Source organism: Neopelma chrysocephalum, unplaced genomic scaffold (genome assembly GCF_003984885.1).
Source record: "Neopelma chrysocephalum unplaced genomic scaffold, ASM398488v2 Primary Assembly neopelma1_97390, whole genome shotgun sequence".
Lineage (NCBI taxonomy): Eukaryota > Metazoa > Chordata > Aves > Passeriformes > Pipridae > Neopelma > Neopelma chrysocephalum.
Genome location: NW_020926031.1, coordinates 4,667,300 through 4,689,280, shown reverse-complemented (window position 1 = coordinate 4,689,280; position 21,981 = coordinate 4,667,300). Strand labels below are relative to the sequence as shown.

General features: G+C 37.6%; 1 protein-coding gene across 3 annotated transcripts in view; it reads left to right on the top strand.

Annotated features, from left to right (window-relative positions):
- The window catches only part of PCGF5 (polycomb group ring finger 5), a 70,872-nt gene that overhangs the window by 7,439 nt on the left and 41,452 nt on the right, over positions 1-21,981 (top strand). For 2 of the 3 annotated variants that reach the window (XM_027672125.1, XM_027672122.1), the window contains exon 2: positions 1,766-1,877. The gene's annotated coding sequence lies outside the window, so the exon portion shown is untranslated. Of the gene's footprint in view, positions 1-1,765; positions 1,878-21,847; positions 21,952-21,981 lie in introns of those variants that run through there. The other variant, XM_027672123.1, reaches the window with a different exon arrangement.

Genomic DNA, 21,981 nt, shown 5'->3' with positions numbered 1-21,981 from the left:
CATATGAGCCCTTCCGCAGGTTTTGAACAATAGCAGCAAACTGTGAACTAGGGGTGCAGTTTCAGAAGACATCTACAGCCACTGCTATTGAATGAGGGAAGTGCTGCTACTACGTCTTATGCTGTGTGAGCCCTGGCAGTCATTAAACCCCCAAATAAATTAGGTTTAACTAAACCAGCAAGAAACTACTAAAAAATAAGTTTTCTGCTGGTCTAGTGTATTACATGGATTACAGATGAATCCACAAGCTCCAGAGCTTCCCTTCTTTTTGGTACAACTGGTCCATTAGATCAGCTCTGCTGTTCAGCTAGTGGTAGATTTAGGACAAATTTGGAATAATTGCTGTGAGTTTAATTTAATTATGGCAATTAAGTAGCTAATCAGAGGAAAAGTGTGGTTATCATCTGTAAAACAAAGGGGATATTAGTATGGCCAGAAATTGTGAGATAGTGCTTCATCATGGGCAGATGGAAAACAGATCATTACCACCAGGACACTGAAGGCTTTAGCTGGAGTGTCACCATGCAGTAGAGACAGTATCTCCAGTTAAGTCTATTCTTTTTGATATCTAGAAGAACTGTGAATACTCATTTCCATGTTTGATTTGGTGATCGGGAGTATGAAGTGAGGGATTCATTCTGGCACTAGAAGTCTTGCTAATATGTGTGTAATTAAATTGTCAGAACAGCATAAATAGAACAGTTTACATTAGGAAAACAGTTCTTTAATACTTATTTAAGGTAATCTCTGATCTTACTTTCTTGGATACTTACTGGACTGTGCACTAGCAGTGTGTTTGGGTCACATGGACAAGGGTTGCTGGAGCAAGTTTGATGTTCTCTGGTTCTGGACTATTTGGTATGAACTCTGTGTCTGACTTCTTCCTTAGTATTGGAGAACCCTCCCCGCTCCCCCCATCAAGCTGTCCTATAACTAGATTTCTCAAGCACCTCTTATATATAAATATTTACTAAGATCTACTGAACATTGGACTTTTGGATTTACAGTTTCCATCTTTTGGTGTGTATAGGGGGGTAATATGTGATAACACTGACAGGCAATGTGCTGACTGAAATTTCCTGTATTTCCTACAAGTGACGACAGCTACTTACCATGTAATTTTTACTGTATGTTTTCAAAGGCAGTGTCTTGGGTCCCATGAATCCAAGGTAGTATTCATAAAAATACATGTAATTTAGAACTTTAGCTTTTTCTGATGAAAACTACTGTAACTTAAGCTTCAATTTATCCATTTGACTTCATGCCAGTGTTGAACATGAAATAGAGGAAAGCCTAATCAAAAGTACTTCTTGTACTTACCATAGTTAAGTTACCCTAGACTGTTCTAATATAGCTAAAGATATGTAGCTAAAGATGTTTAGGCTGTATTCCTGCTCTAGAGTAAAGACAGTGGAGCAGATCTTTGCAGCATGCCGGTTTGAAGTACCTTAGTTAGGAGGTCCGTGCAGGAGTGAACTGCATTGCAATTACCTGCATCAGACATTACTGGGCTTAATGACTAAGAGTGTTCTTCAAAGTTGTTTTCCTATAAGCAAGTAGGTGCTAAATATTTTCATTGGGGGGGGGGGCTGGAGTTACTGTCTATGTAAACATATGTTTGCAGTCTTTTGTTTTTTGAGTCTTATGCTTGTGCTTTTCTCTGCAACACTTCTGAGTTAGCAAGGTTTCATATTCAGGGGTTTATTTTTTCACTATCTCCTTTTATTTTTTTTTTACATGTTCTTCCTTATCTCACAAACACAAGGAACTGATCGAAACTCCAGGTAGAAGATAAATTTTGGAATAAGAAGAAACTTGTGTACACTGAAAAGAAATCACAGAAGGATTGTTGAGAAGAGTCTAGAGTACAAGTTCCGGTATGAAATTCTAAATATTTTCCTTGGAATTCAGGTCACTGTCTGCTCTGGAAGACAATCCTCACTTAGCATAGAGTATAGCATGTAAAATAGTTCCACTGTGTCTGTGCTGACCAGGCAATGATTACTTCTTACTAGAGAAACTAAGTTTAAATAGGTTCAAACTAACACAGCTCCTACTCCGTTGTAAGTGGTATCCACTAAAATATATTTCATGCTTTAACCAAATGTATGTCTTATATGTAAGATAACTTTTTATTGTATGAAAACTAGCCATAAAGTAAGGCCAGCTTTCTAATGCCTGATTTTTTGCTACTGTTAAAATGTTTTGAGTATGATTTTTTTCTTTCTTAAAATGTAGGAAGGAAAACCATTTGTAAATACTATTGAGATGCATTCTTCAACCTCCACAATATAAAATCAAAAGGCAATTCATTTTCTTAACACTGAAGAGGTTGAAATATTACACACTTTTCAATAACATTGTATCAGTATTCACCTAGAGAATACCTTGGTCTACTTCTGACTTTGTATTTCCGCTGAAAGCACTTGCAAACATTCCTGCTAATTTAAGGGCCCACAATTGGAATCCTGTGCAGATATTCTAAACTTAATCCTGTGAATTTGCACAAAGCCAGAGAAAAGGTCTTTCGTTGAAAATCAGATGGTTAAATTAGAAAACATTAAATGCTTTTTTTTTCACGCCTGTAGCGCTAAAATTGTGGAGGTTTTTTTTTTTTACTATTAAGTATTGCCAGAATTATGTTATGTAGAAACTTGTCAGGCCAAAACCAAGTATACTTGCATTACAAGTTGACTGACTGGAATCAGTCACCTAATCCTAGAGAAATGGCTTGATTATTTTTAATCTTATGTAGATGGACTTACTGGTACAATTTCAGAAGTTTTCTCTTCATAAGGACAAGACAGAAGATGGGAAGGTCTCCATGTATGTTTTCTAGGCCCTCATCGTATGTGCTGTTGTATAAAAATACCTGAAATTCAAGCTGTGATCTCACTGCTAAGTGCCAACTTCAGTTTGTGTAAAGTGCTGCTGCTAGAAGTTTGTTAGTTCTGTGTTCAGGGCTACCATAAGAAAGGAGAGAGAGCAGGGAGAGGAGAATCTCATTATAAAATTAGTTTAGCAAGATGACACAAAACCTTGAATAAGGACCAGTGCACCAGTAGAAATTAAATGGAGATAGAATGGGGCAATTTTCTTAAAGTAATATAATCATGATTTTCCTACAATAGACACTTGATTCAAATGTTAGGCTAGAGTCAGCTTAATTGTGAGTCAAAAAAGCATCACAAAGGAGATGGAAGCCAAAGAATGCATATGGGGGGGGGTAGGCATTCATATCCTACCAACTCTTTCCTCACTTAAAACTGCAGAAATAAGTCTGCAGTGTTTAATTGTTTCTCAGGGAAACAGCAGAAAAAAACCACAGAACAAATGGGAGCAATTCTAAAATTGATATATTCCATATAAGTGTAATTAAATTCCCTGATATTAGACAAATTCAAATAGAAATCTTATACATTTCTATGGGCGTATTCTAGATCTAAGATCTGACATAATAATATAGAAGAATAGGATAAATAGCAAAAGAGAAATCACTATGTAGAAACTATTTGTCGGTTCTATTTACAGAGTGCCTTATTCTTCCATCACAAAGCACAGACTTCTAAAGGAGTTTTGAAGGGTCATGGTATAATCAGTTGCCAGTGTCAAGAGGAGACAAAAGAATGAAGGTAGTCTTAGATGAATGGGCAAGGGGAATATCAAGCAGTTGTTGAATTACGTTTATTCAGTGGTTGTTAATGCTGTGATCACCACTCATACTGAACTTGATTCTGGCAATTGCACTTCAAGAAGGATGCAGAAAACTTGAAAAGGATATATAGAAGACCTAAAAGAATGATATAGCGCTTGGAACACATGCTTTATCAAGAAAGACTGGGGGCACAGCTTAGTAAAAGTAAAGCTAAGGTGGCTTCCAGACAGTAGTCAAGCCATCTCTTAATATTTTCTCTGGTAAACTACATGGAAACATTTGAGATAAAGTAAGTGATATTCAAAACCAGATTATTCAGTCTTGCTGATTAAAAGAAAATCAAATTACTGTAGCTTAGCAAATGAGGTAATAAAAAACAGACTAATTCAGATTACTGTTAAGGATTTATTTTTTTTAATAGTTGGAGCTACTGATAGTTGTAGATTACTCAGCACTAGAAAATTAGGAAGGATGATTTAGTCAAAATATTCTGTTGAACTTCATGATAAAATTAATATATATATAGATAAATTCTAAATTATTTTTTTATCTTCCCTTGTGGTGGGTAGTATTAAAAAAGTATGTGGAAAGTAAAGCAATAGTTATCCATGTAGCTCTGTAGAAGCCCTTGGATATAAGGGAGAGCTATGTACTGTATTTTCATAACATGCTGGTCTCAAAGTAGGTTAGACATCTGCTTGGCCATTTAGTTTTCTGTAAAAATACTGTTCCTTATTTGTTCTGTATTAAACCCTTCTCCATTTATATTTTTATGTTATTTAAAAATAAATGTAGAAAAGATGTGTTGCTTTAACAATTAATAAAAACAAACTAGCTAAGGTGCAGAATGGTTCAAGATCAGCGTTCCAGAAGAGTTCTTTCAGAAAGAAGAAAGTCAGATTTGAGTGAATGTCTCATATTTATTTTTCAAATAATAATGTTAGAGAAAATAAATACTGTGTGGAACTGTGTGCTCAGCTTCCCCAAAGTAACACAAGGGTGTTTGTTGTTTAAATAGAACTAACAGATGCTTAGGAATCTTAAGAAGCCAGGATTCCTATCTTTCAGGCTTCTCTTCATTGTGGCAGATTTTTTTCATACCACTGATAGAAAATAAATATTTTGTTATGATTGATAAACATACTTGTTAATAACCACATTCTTTAAGCCATTTTTGTACTGTATTTCAGTGGTATGCAAGACAGAGCTTTGCTTTAGATGTACAGTAATCTTTAAGCCCCTTTAGGAGATTCTCAGTTTGCTCTAAGAAGTAGATTATACTAGTTCTGCAGTTCTTCAGTATTCATAGTATTTTTTATATGTGACAGTGAGGCAGTGTTTATTTTAAGAGTCCAAAGCCACAGGTTCAAATCCCCTTAAAGTCAATAGGGAAAATTGCTTGCAATGACTTCTGACTTATATAGCCTGAACGTTTTGATTTCTATTTTACCCATAAAATTTATGTATGAAAATCTACTGCTAGGTGAGTTTTTTATTTTTTGTGTAATATGGCATTTTAGTACTCAGTGAGAGGACATTAAGAATATTCAGTAATACAAATAGTGCCTTACTATGAATGCAGTAAAAGTAACAAGTATCAGTGAAATGACACCCAAAATAGTAATTTGTATCTAGTACGTTCCCAGTCTAAAAAAATATTCAATAACTTGATATAAAAAACTGTTTATTATGAGATCATGCCATTAATCTCTGTGGCTCCCTACAATGTATTTATTGCCATATAAATGAAACATCTTCCAGCAGCGCAGAAAACAATGTGCCTAATATCTGTAACTTGCTTTTCATATGCATACTCCCCCCAGGGAAAGAAGCATCTTCACTACATAGCCATGTTTTGGGGCAAGTGTGTTGAAAGCATTTATGTTGACAACATACAATCAATATATAGTGTTACACAAAATTATTCTGTTTATGCTGATTGACCCATAGGCAAACTAGAGACTGAGTTGGATACTGCCTGGGTAAATACTTCATCTGACACCCAGCCCACTCCTGCATTCTTTCCATCACTCAAAAGATGTTGGTCATGTCGTACAATGCACATCTGCATCTGGCCATGGAGAAACAGGACAGCATACACCTGATTGTAAAACAAATACAGGCTTAGTCATGTCACAAGTGTGCATAAACCCTCAATACCTACTCATACATTTCTGGACAGCACAACAGAAAGGTGGGAAATTACTAATTTTGTTGATTATGTTAGTTCTGTGGGTTAAGCCCAATAGGCAGCTAAGCACCATGAGCTGCTCACTCACTCACCCCAAATCCCCTATGGAATGAGGGAAGAATAAAAGTAAGAAAACTTGGGGGTTGAGATAAAAAAAAGTTGGAAAGTTTATAAAGTAAAGGATAAAGGAAAGATGAGAGAAAGAAAAAGAAACAAAAGAAGCGAGGCAAAGGCAATCACTTTCCACTTCCCACAGCCAGACTGATGCCCAGCCAGTTGCCAAGCAAAAGGTAGCTAACTTCCCTAAACCCCCTTTTCTCCCTTATTATGGCTGACCATGGTGTTCTATGGCATGGAGTCTCTCTTGGATTAGTTCAGATCATCTGTCTGGTTGTGTCCTCTCCCAGCCTATTGCACGGCCCCCCAGTCTTCATTGTGGTGGGTAGTGAGAATGAGAGAAGGCCTTGATGCTGTGCAAACACTGCTCAGCAATATCTAGAACATCAGTGTGCTATCAGCATTGTTTGGGTCAGATACCTACAAGACAGCACATTGTGAGCTGCTGTGAAGAAAGTTAACTCTGTCCTAGCCAGGCCCAGTACAGTTATTTAGCAGGACAACCTAGGAAGCATTTGAGACTTAAGCTATAAAAAGCTATAGAGAGAATCTGAATAACAAAGTATTTTTCAGGAAGAAAGAATACAGTATTTATTTTTTAGATAACCTTGGTGCTTTTGAACACATTTCATAGGTCTCGTGGTGGGGGAGATAAGTATTTCTAAGACTGGGAAGGAAATCCACACACAAATGATATTCAAGGTACATATTTGTGTGTCCCTCTGAAGTTACTCAAGACTTGAAAGAATTGAAAAATAAGAATTTATGTTTTTCTTGGACAGAAATTTGTACTTAGGTCTATTTCATTGCTTTTACTGCAGAAAACAGACATACAGTTGTGTGCATTACATAATGCTCAACTTTCTCAAACTAGAGTATCAGTTTTCTTCTACAGGAGCTTTTTGGATGTTTTGCCTAAATGTTTTATGTTTCTGCCTACTCCTGTCTAACATAATGCATTCCTTTTTTAGAGAAATGAGATCTGAAAGATCATACTTGGCATTAGTCTCTAGTGAAACTGAAATTTTTACTGGAATCTACTGAGTTTTGCAGGTTTACTTGCAGTGCTGTTTTGGGAATAGAGAGAAAAGAAGTTGCTGTTATTTTCATTGACATCTCGTGAGTAGTTTTCTTTCCATAACAACGTTTTAATATTGTGTGAAAACTTAAGTCTTTCCTCATGTCTGCTCACATGTGATTAGTGAAGTGAGCCACTGTCTCCACGGTGAAGTGTTTGCTTGAGGGCTTATGAAGTATGGAAGTACTTTAGACAGAGTAAAAGGTACTTATAGTATCTAACTGTCTTGGGCTTGGGATGTGTGAAATTTGGAAATGTCATATGAGCAGTTTCTGCCTGTGCAGTGGTTATCACAACATAATGTAACAAAACACCCTTGGAATTATCATGCGATCTTTGTGGCTTCAGGACTGAGATGTGTAACAGGCTGGTAGACCAGAGGACTGCTTCAGTTCTTAGTATTGTCCACAGGCTTCCAGCACATTTTGTATTTTTATTTCAGTGACTGTTAATATTAACTGCTACTTTGTAAATGAGCACAACTGGGCATTTTTATTTCCTTTTTAATAAGTAATGTATAGCTGTAAAACACTATATCAGTACTAGATGCGTATTAACCAACAATCTTTTCATCACAGCAGAGGTAAAAGGACATTTAATTACATCATAGAGACATAAAAATGACTTATTTCAGAAAGTCATGGCAGTATTGTGTTGGATTAGGCTCTGTAAACATCAGTATTCAAATTCATGAGATGTTTGTTAATATGAAAAAGAAAGATGAGTTGATGGGTCCGATTCTTTGTCATCTTAAGCAGTCATTTGCTGTTGCTTGAAAGCAAATGCAAAAATGCAATTAAAACACAATATTCTGTTTCAGTCGCAAGTGTATAAAATTATATATCTATAAATACACAGACATACTATATAAGGTATGAAATTCTGAAGAATTCAGCTTTTTATCTTCAAATATTTTAGCTTGCAAAATGTTATACTTACCTCCATATGCTGAAAATTTGAGGCTTGACTTTTAATTTGTTACCAATCCTGTTCTAAAACTGACTGCAGATATCATGATTATTTTCAGTAGCTAGTATCAATAGCAACATGAGGCAAAATGTAGGTTAAGTGTTCACTATGGCTATTTTTTTTAAATAAAATCTCTCACCTCAGAGATTAGGTGTCTGGCTTAAATGCATGTCAGATGATCTTTCAAATGAAGAGGAATGTTGTGATTAACACATTGTACTGGAATTTAAGAGTTGGAGGTTTAATTCTTAGGCAGTCATGTCTTCCTGTGTGGCTGACATCAGAAATTTATTAGGAAACAGCTAGAAATATTTTACTCTTTATGTAAAACAGGCTCAGTAATGCATGCATTTCTTCACAAAGACTTTTTAGACCAGATGGACTTTCAAAGGGTATGTTTCCACTGCAGCTGAAGGTGTATTAGCTGAATTGATATATTTGCAGTAAGTGTAATCTAACCAGCTTTGTTAAATACCAATTAAAATAGTGTCGGGTGTTTCAGTAAATGGGACTCAGCTTGCCCTGGACCCTTGTGTGATGTATAACCCAGGTTATGCTGATGTATGTGTTCACTTCCATTATTAATGGGGTTAGCTAGATTAAAGAGTAGATCTCCTTTTCCCTTTCAAAAAAAATTGTTTTATTTTGATCAGCTTTTGTCTTCTTTACTAAATCTTGCACTCAGCCTTTAGATTTCCTTCCAATTTGTTGTCCTGTAGAGGCAAACATTTTCCATCCTCTGTCGTCCCTTGGCCCTCCCTACCCCAAAATACACAGATTCTCCCTTTACGCACAGAAGGCCAGAAAGCAGCACGCCTCTGTGGCTGCTCAACAAAGCTCTTTTGCTGGGGGATACTAGTTGACAGTTGCCCCAGAATTCCCAAGTTGTATGATTTCCATGGTGCTTTCAGAAAAGCAAAAATTAGACATAATTAAAGCTTGAGTCAGTACAGTTTTGCCAAGATTTCCCTAGGGCTGGATAGTGGTAATACATAGCCCAGACCCTAAATCTGGCTACCTCTCATCCTGAACAACCTCTAACAGAGAGCCTGTTTCCTGCATGAATTACCCACTTCTGAAATTACATTCTCCTCTATGACGATTGGACTATAGTGTTCAAAAGCTAAGTGGTAAACAGAATGTGAAACTTATTTGATTGAGTAGAGTTTTATACCTTGGAAGGACATTTTCTACAGTTTGAGATTTTTGAGATTTCCTCTTCATTAAGGATTTATCTGTTACATAAATAACATGGAGTAACACCTCTACCCCAAAACTATTCTGAAAACACAATTATTTTTCTTGAAGCTAACAGGTAAATTTGTTCATCAGGTTTTGAGTTAAAACTTGGTACCTCTAAGAAATGTAACACACCAAGAAGCAGGGGAATGCAGAAGGGAAACAAGAAATAGAAAAACTTGAATGAAGGGAAAGAAGAGGGAAGTTGGGACATGCAAAGCAGCTATTAACCTAGCTTAACAGGACTGTGTATTTTGCTGTTATGCACTATTCCAGGAAGTTATAATGGTAAGTCTGTCCTTAAATTATTTAACAATAGCTTTTTCATAATTTAAATTTTTTAGACATGTCATGAAGCAAACGGGAATGGACACAAAGCTGCAGTGTAATATGATATCAATCTGTAATGATTTTTAGGAAAACCCAGTAGCTTTTGTTTAGTTTACATTACGGTGCTCACCACAGTGGATCCCATAGGATAATGTAGACAAGGATGTGATAGAGCGAGTGCATGCTTGGGGGCATCCCTAGTAACCATGCTGCACACTCAGGAGGGGCCGTGAGACAAGACCCCAAAATTCACCATTGCATGCACCTGATACAATTCAGACTCAACAGGAATGACTAACACTTGCTGTTCATAGGTAGCCTAGAACAGCAGGTAGTGACCATATTCCAGACCTATTCAGTAATTCTGAGTGGTATGTCACAGAATCCCAGCATCATTTGCTTTGGAGCCTGTCAGTCCCTGACATGAACTTGGGCGGAGTGTTGCATCATCTGAAAAATTGCTGATTATGCACTCTGTGCCATCACCAGGTCATTAATGATGATGTTACGCAGTACTGGCCCCATTCTCAACTCAGGAGGTACTCCATTAGTGACTGACCTCCAGCTGGACTGTTTGTTGCTGATCATAACCTTTCTGGCACTCGAGTCAGTCAGTTTTCAGTCCACCTCATTGCCTGTTTGTCTATGCCAGCCCCTCTGTTCAAAGCAGGGTCAACTAGACCAGTTGTGAAGGATGGAGACTCTGCAACCTCACCAAGCAAATAATTCTAGCATTTTCTCACCCTCACAGTAGGTTTTTTTTTTCTTATGTTTAAATGGGATTTCCCATGTTTCAGTTTGTGTCCACTGCTTCTTATCCTGTTACTGGACAGTATTAAGAAGTCTCTTGCTCTGTCTTATTTACTTCCGCTGTCAGGTATTTATACACATTGCTAAGAACCCCACTGAGCAAGGCCCTAAGAAACCTCAATTCTTTCAGCCTCTTCTCATATGATAGATGCTCCAATCCCTTAATCATCTTAGTGACTGTTCAAGCCCTTCGTATGATAAAATCATAATCAGAGGGGAAAATATTATGTGGTACAGTAGCAGATACCTTTCACTTTTTATGGTCAATATTTGCATCTTGTCTGACTAAAGTTACTGTATTCTCTGGCTTTGAAGAAGAGACACTTATCAAAGAAGTAGGGATCATCAGCACTTTTGTCTATGCTAAATAAATTACTTACAGTATTCTTGTAAGTAGTTACGAGTTTATTGTTCTTTGGGCACTAAGTGCCATTTAAATTGGCTCCTGTTTACATCAGTGACAGTAGTTTGGACAATAATATTATTGAAAGGTCATGTACATAGTGAAGATGTTTGCTCTAAAATTAGTAATATTGACTTAGTACTTACTAAGTAAAAATCGCATTTCTAGAGATTGGGACAGGTCTTCCTAGACCCTAGACAAACTATGGAGCTACTTTTTCTTTCATCATTCATTACTGGATGTAATCTATCTACAGCAAAACAGGATACTTTCTGTTTCTCTTCTTTATAACAGCCTTTGTTATGTGGTTTTGTTAGCACCATGTTAATTGTACCAAAAATTTTACTTCTCAGGAATATTATTGAGTCTCTCTACTGAAATTCATTAGTTTGTCCTTACTGACTGAAGAATACTAACATAAAATAGATTATTAGGAAGCTGTTTCAGTACCTCAACTTGAGACTTTTCATCTGTTCTTGAATTTTTTACGCTGTTCACCAATATATAAAGGAGGGGAGAGGGTATTGCTTCACTGGTACAAATGTGGAGACCAACAGATGCAATGAAGAAAATTGTACAATAGATGTCAAATATATCAGATAAAACTGTAAGTTGGCAGTATATGTTTGAAGGTACTTTTTTATGTATTTTGTTAGAATGGTTTCTCTCATGATTTTGTTAAGTTGCTGCTTAATGGAAGACATAGCCCCCAAATACATATCTTAGCTCCTGACTGACGGAGGGTTTGGATGGCACCAGTGTTTCTGACAAGTTTAAAAGACATGGGATAAAACACTAGACAGCATTCCAGACTTCTCAGCAGGAAACATTTAAATCTCCTTAATTTTATTCCTACTGATCTGTGGCAACTTAGGTCTTGTATTTAAATGTGAATTGTTAAATAGACAGCATGATGATGATAGGAGCAGACTATGTGTTACATGTATCAACAAGTTCTCATAAGCCAAATACCGTGTCAAAATTTCGTATTTCCATCTATGCATTTGTGATAAAGAGAAATAATTTTAAGAGTATTATGCCTTTTATTCTTTAAAGTCTACCGGAGGTATTAGATTAGGGAATTGAGTGAGATTTGCCATGTAAATTGATAGGTAAAACCTTCTAGCTTTAATCCTCTAGAACCTATACTTAATACAGTACTGAAGAAAATAGTCACATCTAAAAAAACTCAGTAAAATGCATACAGATTATTGCAATTTAGAAAGGTCAGAAATGGTGTACCTTTAGCATAGTTTATAATTTACTTTAGGAAAACATTCTTGAAATGTTTTAAACAGGGAGCTCAGTTCATTACAAAATGTGAAAATTTTTGAAAGTGAAAGGGTTTAGTGTTGGTTTGTGGGTTTAAGTGTGTTGATACAGTGAAAAGAAAAGGCAGCTGGCTAACTGAAGCTGAGGTGTTATATCTGATAAATCTCATGGAATCTCTTAGTGTTTGACGGTGACTACAGGATTTGAAACTCTTGCAATGTGGATTAGAAATAGCAGTGAGGTGTGAAACAATAGTAAAGAATGATGCTGATTTTATACACCTTTATAAGATATAAGTAGTGGCTGTTGCATATATATGTACATTGCTGCATGGACTTGCATACAAAGCTTGATGAAAGCTAGTAGTCACACACTTTAATGAGCAGACTGTGGCCATGCACACTGAAGTGTGAATGGTAATGTTTATAGAAACCAGGCTTAAACATGAAATATAAATATAGTTCACCTGCCATTTAAGTATAGATAGGAGAATGTAGTGAATTTTGAAGAGGAAATTAAGATCTGCTTTTCTAAATATAAAGCAAAATTCTTAATAGAATGATGCAATTTGTGCATTTGTCAGACGTTTTCATTAAGTGCTATTAGATATTTTAGCACCAAAACAGATATTATTTTGTTATATTCAATGACCTTGATCTCTAGAATACCTTTGCCTATACTAGTGTACTTAAGAACTCACTTTTTAGACTCAAAAGCATGTAATCTCATGAAGTATTAGCTACATATCTTACCAACATTATCTTCCTACAGAATTTTCTAGCAAAGTAGTTCACAATTGTGTCTAGTTGATGTGACCGGACAAGTTAGTAATGTGAGAATGAGCTTCTGCAGACAGTAAAGCTTTTTAAAAGCAGGTTGTGAATATTCTTTGTATTTTGGAAAGGACTCAGCCCTTCTCTGTCCAGTGCCTAAAAACAGGGAGTCTGAACTGCCATAGCCTACTCAGCTAAAAGCCATGTGATCTCATTAGCACCGTGCTGAACCCAGACTTCCCAGCATTACAAAAGGAAGCTCAAGATGCAGGGATGGTAAACACAGTCTCACGTATTTTGGTTGATTTTGTACTCAGTCTGATTAAATGCACATAAACTGAGAATATGCTGTTTACATGCAGGCAGAGTCTGAAGGCCATGGCTTTGTAATTGCAAAAAACCAAAAAAAACCCCTCAAACTTATTTTTCATACTTAAGAATTGTTTTATACATCTTTTCTTCAGAAAACTCAGTGATGGTAACGTCACACACAGGCACCATTTATGCAAAGTTTTCTGATTTACTGAAGTCATGGGACTACGGTTGGGAAAACCAACTCTGTCAACTTCCTAAGGTAGTGGCACTGCAGTACTGGCATATAAGCAAAGTTATGGGCTGAGCAGTGATTGCTCACTTGAGAATAGCTTCTGGCTAGAATCCTGAACTTCTCTCTCCCCAAAAATAGCATATTATTCATGCGAAGAATCAACTAAAAGTATCAGGTTTGCTTATTCTTTTTCCATTAGTATGGTGGATAAAAATTATTACTATTTCAAGGTAATGCTTTCAGTGAAATGTTATTTGGAGTGACTCTCATTTGTTAATGTGAACTATTACAAATATCAAAAATATATAAAAAAATTCTATTTTTGCTTATTCTTATGGAATGATTTTTATCTAACTCAGTAGGCCAAATTCCACAATGACTACGGTCATATGATTGGATGGACTGGATCACATGGAACATGTTGCTGCACAGACCTTTAGATATGCACTAAATTGCTGTCAAAAAAGATGGGAGGAGGATGTGAAGTTCAGTATCTTGGTCTGCACCCTCTTTTCTCTTAGTTTATCCAGAAGAAACATTCTCTATTTTACAAGTTAAAAACTAAATTCACAAGTATCTCTATTAAGTTTTCTCCAATGAAGCTACTGTTTTAATGGGCTGACAAAGTGACGGTTCCCATGAACGAGTCTTCCCATGCAGCATAAATGAAATGGAGTCCATCCAACATTGTGTTATTAAGTTAAAGGTTTTATTCTTGAGAGAGCTGGAAACAGAACTTCTGTTGAAAATCGATTGAAGTAGAGTGGTTAACTCCCTAAGATGTTGTGAATGTCATTAATTTGTCATGTAAAAGATGAGGCAATTTGGTTGCTACTTTTCTATTTCCTTTCAAGCCTCTTTGTTTGCTGGTTCTGCCATCATAACAGGCATGAGTAGATTTGTTGAAGATTGCCTTTGCAGAGCTTATTGAAGTTTTAAATTTGTTTTGACTTAAGATCTAGTAGTAAGTCTTGTTTTTAATTTGCAGTGCAAGTTGATTGCATAATTGTGAAGCTGTTTGACATGTGTGATACAATTTGATTTGCATTCCTGCCAGTTTTCAACTGTAAGAAACAAAATCTGTTAGTAACAATTTTAGCGGGAGTCATTGGAGGGTTCTTACAGTTTGTTTTAATTGTTTTCATTTGTCTTTCAATTTCCTTCAAATTGAAAGATGACACTCATAAAACTATTTGAACGCTTCAGGTTATTATTTAGCTGTGCTGTATATGTTGATGTAAGGGGCTTTGATGATTTCAGGGGAAAAAAGAGTGGAAAAATACATAGTATAATAGATTTCTTATATATGTATAAAATGCAATATAGAATGGGAGAGGCTATATATTACTGACAGAAACAAGGATTTGAAAATAAGAGTGATAGAATTGTACCAAGTAGCCAGTAGGATGTCTTGTGGAAAAGCATAGACTTCATTGAGACTCAATTAGAAAACTCTAAACCTATGTTCATACTAGTATAGAGATACTTTTTCCCTGGAAGGATACCTGCATAGAATTGGGAAAGTGTTTACACTATGACCTGCAGATCCTAGAAATCTATGGAGGAGACATAGTCTTGCCCATGCAGATAACAGCTATATTCAGGCTGGCCTGGGCATGTTACCCCACTGGAGTTTTTCTGATAATGTGGCTCCACATGTCACTGACTGGATTATTTTTTCCATTGTGTAGTAGCAGGGAGACTTGAAGTAGCATTAATTCCAGAGCAGATTTTCTCTGTAAAAGCCACAGAATAAGCAGGTGATACTATTGCAGAGAGCAGAGTAAAAGGGAACTGAACTGAACTAGCAGAAACATATCATCAGATAGCAATAGGTAAAGTAGTTAAGAAGTATTAGAGATTATACAGTAATAGAAACGGCAACACTGGTGTGATTTCTGTGAATTCAGAAACAGTCTAACAAACTCTGCAGTAGAAGTGAGAGACCAAAACTTTTTTGGCCAGGGACCAAAAAGTAATTCTGAAGGTGCAGATGTTTTTGATGGATGGAGAACAGCTGATTAAGAACCAAGGCAATTGTTTCAAATGATGCCTCTTCTTTAAGACGTTACCAAAATGCGTGACCATTACTTGCTCTATTTATACAGAATTGCTAGATTGTGTACTTATACAGAATTGCTAGAAATTTATATAAAACATAAGACTGTAAAAGACTACTTTGGTCATTCCTTGTGGTTGCCCACAATCACAGGCAAGTCTGAAATAATGCCCCCTCCATTGCAGCCTACAGAACATACCACAAACCACAAAACACTTTTTTCAATACCCTATAAAAAGCTAAAGGAGATGTAGCACAGCAGACCAAAGTGCGTGGAAGTTACAGTGTGCCATGAAGCAAAACCAAGAGATGTTGAGGATGCCACCAGTATTTTAGTTGCCCAAAGTTCCTAACTCCATCGCAGATCACTGTTTTTTTAACCAAGCACATGGGCAAATGGAGGCACAGAAGCATCTTGATTTCGCATCTTGTAAGCCTCCTGCTGTTGTCACTCCCTGTGAGCAATCTCTGATGGTTCAAAAGCAAACCCCTCTTTACCTGATCACCAAAAATCAATTCCCTATGAAGAAAATAAAAAAATATAAATTGTTGTGGCACAATACAAGCCTCTATACCATAACAGAGATTTTCGTCAGTGAGGTCATTCTCATGATCCATGAACAATCAGCTTGGCTATGTGGCAGCCTATACTATATCTGTACTGTGCATTAAAAAAAAGCCAAACCAGAAAGCAACAGCTTATCACAGTTCACACAGTTGGATACTAGAGTAACTGAATAGACAATTTGGTCACTTAATATTTTAGAAGTTAGAAGTTTGTCTCACTTTCTCTGGGAAGCTTCTGGAAATGTTTGTGTCTGATGCATGCAATCCTGCCTATTAAGACTATTTTTCAAAAGAAAAATACAGAATAATGACAAAATAATCAAAGAAACACCAGGAAAATACTTTTTAAAAGTATGGTCATCACATTTAAATCTACAGCTGCTTTCAGCTGAGTAGTTTGAATTCTGCTGTAATAGGTTGGTGTTTTTAAATTTGCAATACCGCTGAGGATTGTAACTACGGTTCTTAAATTTGTTATTTACAGGGAGGTATGTCAAGCTGGTCACAGGATCTTCACTCAGTGTGTTTAATGGTCACCTAATAATATGTTCTAAACCAGATATTTTTTTGCTTCAACCTCTGCATACAAGTGTCTAAAGTTAAATTGTCTTCTTCGTGCTTGTGACAATTTCTAGGCAATTTTATTTCAAAGTTATGATTTTTTTTCCTTGCAGTGGCAGTCTCCCTCTCCCACTGCTATGACCTTGTTTCTCACTTGTTTTTTGTGTTTCCCTAGCTGGGAAGAGACAGCATGTGCCACGGTTGACCAGTATTTTAGTGTGCCAAGGAAATATTTGACAATACAGATCTGCTCATCTTTCCCTTGCTAGAGTAACTTATTTGTTTCTTCTTTACTAGCAGCCAATTACTGTAAAATCTGTAGGAACTTTACGATTTCTCTTTTTAAAATTTGCTTGAAATTAGTTCAACAAAGTTGACACTTTGTGACACAGTTTTACCTTACTCTTGAAGTGTATCTTGAAAGAATTTGTCTTGTTTATGTATTTGCCAATGGCCTAATAATACAGATGTTGGCATTTTGCAACCTGCTTTGCTACTTTACTTTAGGCTATAAAAGAAGAGTAAGCATAAAGAAATGCTATATATATCCCAGAAGTGCTATTATGTGCTAATATATGGCATCTTACAGAGAGCTCAGTAGGGATGAAGAAAAACCCTCATGGTAGAAATGCAAAACCTCTTTGCTGATAATTTTCACGAATAAGTTATGGGGATAAGAATAGCCTAATTCCTACAGTTTCCTATCAAATCAAAGGCAGTCTTCATACTGAGCATAGTAACATTGTTTATATGATACACAGTGTAACTACTCTTTGCCTAAAAAGAGTGAAGAACTAAACCTAAAGAAAAGGACCTAAAGAAATAAACCCACAATGAGGATTGCCAAGGGTTGAGATGGGTTGCCCGGAGAGGCTGTAGAATTGCCATCCTTGGATATATACAGACTTTCTTTGGATTAAGCCCTGAGCAATCTGAATTAACCTTAATGTTAGACCTGATTTGAGCAGAGGCATTGGACAAGATGCCAGTTAGTGTATGGTTCTATTCTAGATAATGTTCTACTTGATTGGGAATTTCACTGGAAATAAGAGATCCCAAAGTGGTTATATGTCATCGCTTCTTCACACCTGAGTAACTATGCAGTAAATTGAAGTAAGTTGCCTGCAGTTTGTGGGAGGTTGGTTTTCCTCTCTGTTCAGCACTGATGAGGTGACACATAAAGTGCTATGGCCAGTTTTGGGCTTCTCAGAACAAGAAAGATGCGAAATGACTCCAGCTCAGGGCCATAAAGATGGTTAAGGGACTGGAGTATTGTTCATTTGAGGAGAGGCTGAGAGTTTGGGGACTGCTCAGCTGGGAAGAAAAAGGCTCAAGGGGATCTTATCAGCATGTATAAATACTCAGTGGGAGAGAATGTAGATAAGGAAGTCAAACTGCTCTCAGAAGTGTCCACTGACAGGACAAAAGGTAATGGGCACAAACTGAAACACATGAAATTCCATCTGATAACAAAAAAACTTTTTTTTTTTTTACTATGAAAGTGATCAAAATGGGAACAGATTGCCCAGAGAATGGGTACAACCCCATCTGTGAAGATAATCAAAACCCCACTGGATACAGTCCTGGACAACCTTCTTTAGCTGACCCTGCTTGAGCAGATGGGTTGAATTAGATGATCTCAGGAGATGACTTCCAACCTAAATAATTTGGTGAAGTTTTCAAGTTTTTAGAAGTTGTATAATGGCATTTTCATCAAATGTCTAGAGGCCCAGTTCCCTCTAAATATCATTCAGATTGTTACACAATTTCTATTAAGAGAAGCGGGGATTTGTTTTCCATTAATTTCCTAGTTCAGATGTGTCCCCATAATTCTTCATCTACAAAATACAAGAATTCTTCATCTACAAAATACAAGTAACTCTTAGGATAACTGGAGGGTAGTTGGAGACTTGCCTAGAAACAGCCTCCAGTGTAGCTCTGTAGGGATGTAACATTGTACCAATGTAGATCTACTTGCAGAATTAGAATTATTCACTCATTTCAAATGTTACTGAGAATTTGAATATTGACTAGTGTTTATTTTCTCTCTGGAATTTACTTGGGAACTGATGTTGAACATTGGTATTTTTCAAAAATGTTGGAACTGCTTTATTGAAATTCTTGGAGTTCACATATTCTTGTGTGTCCTGGCTGTTCCTTTAAAAAGATACATTTAATTCTTATTACATGTAAATAATTACTCTGTTACACATGCAAATAATTACATTCACATGAGGATGATCCAGTAGTTCTTTAGGGATTTCAAGAAACTACTCCTCAATGTTGATAATGCTTAGAAAGCAGTCTTTATTTTCTATTTGTTAGACAAGTTCATATATGTAAAAAAGGACTTGGTTTAAAAAAAAAGTAAGCACTGTGTTAGAGGACACTCTGGGAACTGCTGAGTACAAGTCAGTTGATGAGAAAGTCAAAAGTTTGAGAAACACAGAAAAATGAGAGCAGCTGTATTTTCATCACTCATTTGAGGACTATAATCACCCTCTCTGTCATACCATGTTTCCTGTCACCAATACATGATATATATTTACTCTGATGAGCTAAGTTCATTTTCTTGATTCTGTTTCTTTCATAATATGAAAATGACTGCCTTGTTTGATTCCTCTGTTACCTTTTAACTGCTATAAGTAGATCAAAATTCTCATATCACTTATATGGACCTGTATTTTTAAATAAACCTGTTGTATGAAATGCTAGGAGTTAACTACCTTTGAAATTATAATTAATTCATAAGCATTTATTAAAATAATTTTCTTCCTTATGATATAAAGTGGGAGTAAGTATTTAAGGATCTAGTTTCCTCTGATAATGAAATGAGAGCTTCTTTGCTGCTTCTTGTTTGCTCTTTATGTTGTGGTCTTGAAAGGTGCTGAAAGCCTCAACTTTCATCACCTTCAGTCAGCATCTCATAAATACACTTAGTACCAGCAGGACTGAGTGGAGAGATGAGGCAAGAATTTGTCATCTACACTATCACCTGGCATGGGACTGGTTGCCCTTAAAAGAACTTCAGTATGGCTTGTGGGAACCTGTACCGGTCATGTATGTTTGTGAGTACTACTATAATCACAACTGCTGTGTGATTATTACTGTGTTGGCTACACAGTATAATAAATGACATAACTGAATTTTTGATGTGCTTGAATCGAACACTGTGCATCCATTACTGTGTAAACGTGAGCCTAGCTGACTAATTTGTTTAGAAAATGTTGGGTTCTTTTTTTTCAAGTGAGACACTTAAAGTATGATTTGAAATCCCACTTAGAAACCAGTTTATTTTTAAAACAAGTCTTACCAGGTGCAGTCATTTTGAAACAGCCAGGAAAGCATCAGCAGTTGCTTGTTTTAAATGCATGTATGTAAGTTTAATAATGCTGTATCATACTTAGCCTACATTCGAGCAGGGCCACTCTCACGCTCATTCTGAAAAATGTCAACTTCTGCTAAACTGACAGAATGTGACTAATTAAAATATTCCCATGAGATGTATGTAGTCTATGTTGTCTATTTCTCTGTTTTGTGTTTAGTTTAGAGTTCTATGTTCTTTAGCCTTTGGATCATCAATGTGTGCTTTATGGTATAATAATGCAAACAGTTAACAAGAGAAGGCCAAAACCATCAAAACACAACTCTTTGTTAAACTGTTACTGTATCCTGGGATGCATTAGGCACGGCATCACCAGCTGGTCAAGGGAGGTGATTGTCCTGCTCTGCTCTGCCCTGGGGCAGCCTTACCATGAGTGCAGGGGGCAGTTTTGGGCACCACAATATAAGAAAGATATTAAGCTATTAGAGAGTGCCCAAGGGAGGGCAACAAAGATGGTGAAGGGCCTTGAGGGGAAACCATATGAGGAGCAGCTGAGGTCACTTGGTCTTGGTCCATTTTCAGCCTGTAGAAGAGGAGACTGAGGGGAGACCTCATCACAGTGTACAGCTTCCTCACGAGGGGATGCAGAGGGGCAGGCACTGATCTGTTCTCTGTGGTGACCAGTCACAGGACTTGAGGAAATGGCATAAAGCTGTCAGGGGAGGTTTACGTTGGATATTAGGAAAAGGTTCTTCACCCAGAGGGTGGTTGGGCACTGGAATAGACTCCCCAGGGAAGTGGTCACAGCACCAAGCCTGACAGAGTTCAAGAAGTGTTTGGACAACAGTCTCGGGCGCATGGTGGGATTCTTGGAGTGTCCTGTGCAGGGCCAGGAGTTGGACTTGATGATCCTTGTGGATCCCTTCCAGCTCAGCATAATCTGTGATTCTATGCTGCTTCAAAAGATTTTTAGCTTTATAAACTTCTGTTCATGTTGTGAAGAAATAATCTTATACAAGATGAATATTTTATCAGCAAAAATTATGTATGTTCTGTTGAATTACTCTATGTCTAGTTTATCATATATTCATCATTGCACTGTAACTTTAATGGTAACAGTTTTTAATGCACCTGACTCAGACTGGCAATTGATTTGATGCACATGGAGATCTGTTGGATGGTAAATATTCCAGAGGTAAGAATGGGTGGCAGGAACAGGCCAAAATTATTAAAGCCTTCTCCTGTTGCAGCACTTATCGAAGGATGAAAGGGAGAGTGCACTGGAGGGCCAATGCAAAGCGAGTATTTATCTAAAAATGTAGAATGGAAAAGCAAATACCTAACACAGTCACAGGTGAAGTGGTGGCATTGCAGATTATATAGAAAATGTCTCCTTAGGTTTTCATCATTATTGTTAAAAGCAGCGTAGAAGAAATTTTCCAGAAATAGTGCAATTGAAAAATAAAGGCCGCTTTAGTTTTCTGGATAATTACTTGGTGATAATATGGCACATTTCTTAGAACAGGGGAGCAAAAAGCAGATGCCCTGAACCGTGGAGACAGCTTTCACTCATGCTTAGCTGTTCTCTGGCTAGTTGGTCCCGGTTCGAGGAAAACACATGTATGTTCACAGGATTTGGGTAACTTAGTCCAGTGTTTATCATTTGCATTTGCGGGCTGGAGAAACGAGTTTAACTTTCCCTCTTCCACGGCAGAAGCTGAAGTTATTTTGAAGAAGCGGTGGCGGGGCCGCAGCGGGGCCCGGGAGGCGGGCTGGGCTGGGCTCCGCTCCTGCTCTCACCTCGCCCGGCAGCGCCGCCGCCCCCCTCCCCCGGCGCCCCTCAGGAGCTCCCCCGGCGCGGGGCTCCGGCCGCGGCCGCCCGGAGGGCGCTGCGGGGCTCGGCCGGGGAGCAGCGCCTGCGCGCCCGTCCCGCCCGCCCCGGGACCGGCCGCGGCAGCCGGCGGGGAGGAGGGAGCGCCCGGAGCGGGGGGAGGCGCGCCGCCTTTCTCTTTCTCTTTCGCCGGGCGCCCGCCCGAGGCCGCGGGGCTGCGCCAGGTACGGCGGGGGCCGCGGCGGGCGCGGGAG